Source organism: Acinonyx jubatus, chromosome X (genome assembly GCF_027475565.1).
Source record: "Acinonyx jubatus isolate Ajub_Pintada_27869175 chromosome X, VMU_Ajub_asm_v1.0, whole genome shotgun sequence".
NCBI lineage: Eukaryota > Metazoa > Chordata > Mammalia > Carnivora > Felidae > Acinonyx > Acinonyx jubatus.
Genome location: NC_069389.1, coordinates 23001709 through 23003510, shown reverse-complemented (window position 1 = coordinate 23003510; position 1802 = coordinate 23001709). Strand labels below are relative to the sequence as shown.

Sequence of the window (1802 nt, the reverse complement as noted above, 5' to 3'; positions counted from 1 at the left end):
CTAGATTAATTTATATATATATATATATATATATATATATATATATATATATGAACATATTTTTAAAATATTCATTGTATGCTATTCAGACATTAACACAAGGCACACTTATTTTTAAAAGTAAGGAGCTGTCCCAAGAAGAAATAAAAATCACCCATAATTTCCTCTCAAGAGATAGCTTATCTCTGACTGACTTATTTCACTTAGCATAATACTCTCTAGCTTCATCCACGTCGTTGCAAATGGCAAGATTTCATTCTTTTTGAAGGCTGAGTAATATTCCATTGTGTATATGTACCACACCATCTTTATTTTTTTATGTGTGCAATCATCTGATTTATAAAAAGATGCAACAAAATTCAAATGATACAAAATATCAATTTCAAAACAACATCAAAAATGAGTGTATTTAACCATACTCAGCTTATAACAGAGGAAATGGGTAAGAAGGAGAATAATTAATGTTATAGCATATTGCTACATGAACTGGCAACAGAAAAAGTTGGTAAAGGAAGGCAGAGGAACTCTATCTAGAGTGTTAGAATTAGAACCGAGGGGTTCCATAATCATCTGGCATCTGCTCAATGTTGTACCTATAGTTAGAAATGTATATGATGGGAACTCCAGGGATCCTCTGGATTCTGATCCTTCGTTTAAGGTCCCGGTCAACTGTGGCCACAATGGAACACTTATGCTGAGTTACTCTCTTTACTAGGCAGTCATCTGCATAGGTTCCTTTGTGTGTGCCTGGTAATCGTTCAAATCTTGGATCCTTGGCGATCCTTAGAGCCACTCGATACTTTTGCCCCAATTTCTCAATTTCAGCCATTACACAGTCAGTTATACAAGGGATACACTTGTTGCAGACAGTCCATCATTGATTGTACTAAGTGAAGTTTGGCTTTAATGGAAAAGTTGATAAAGTTGGTATCAACCAGGATGTGGTAAGGTGGGCCCAGCTGTGTGTTATATTGGAAGAATAAGCAGGAAGGATGTTGGGGGACTTCTCTTCCCTTGCGTGCACTTGGATCTTTCTTTTCTTTCTTTTTAGGTTTCAATCTATCCTTCTTTTTCAGCCTCTGATCTCGGAGACTAAGCATTCGCTTCATGGTTGCATACTTTCTTGCTTTCTTTTGCTTCCCCATGTTCACGCCGCACTCTTCTTTCTTCTGGAATCCCACATCGTCTTTATCCATTCATCTGTTGATGGACATTTGGGCTTTTTCCGTAATTTGGCTATTGTTGATAATGCTGCTATAAACATTGGGGTGCATGTATCCCTTTGAATACCATATAATTTTACTCATATGTAGAATTTAAGAAACAAGACAGATAATCATGGGGAGTAAAAAAGAGAGAGGCAAACCAGGAAATAGATTCTTAACTGTAGAGAACAAATTGAGGGATGCTGCAGGGGAAGTGAGCAGGCAGATGGGTTAAATAGGTGATGGGGATTAAGGAGGGCCCTTGTTGGGATGAGCACTGGGTGTTACATGTGAGTGATGAATCACTAAATTCTACACCTGAAACTAATATTACACTGTATGTTAACTAACTAGAATTTAAATAAAAAATTGGAGAAAGAAAGAAAGTAATTATATTCTCATAAGTAGAACATGTTGAATAGAAAACAGTATTAAAGTATTAACTATAAGGGATGCCTGGGTGGCTCAGTCAGTTGAGTGTTCAGCTCTTGATTTCAGCTCAGGTCATGATCTCACGGTTTGTGAGTTTGAGCCCAGTGTTGGGCTCTGCACTGACAGCAAGGAGCCTGCTTGGGGATTCTCTCTCTCTCTCTCTCT

General features: G+C 37.5%; 1 pseudogene; it reads right to left on the bottom strand.

Moving 5' to 3' along the window:
- Window positions 1–544: 544 nt before the first annotated feature.
- Window positions 545–1175, bottom strand: LOC106977287 (rRNA-processing protein FCF1 homolog; annotated as a pseudogene).
- Window positions 1176–1802: the final 627 nt, after the last annotated feature.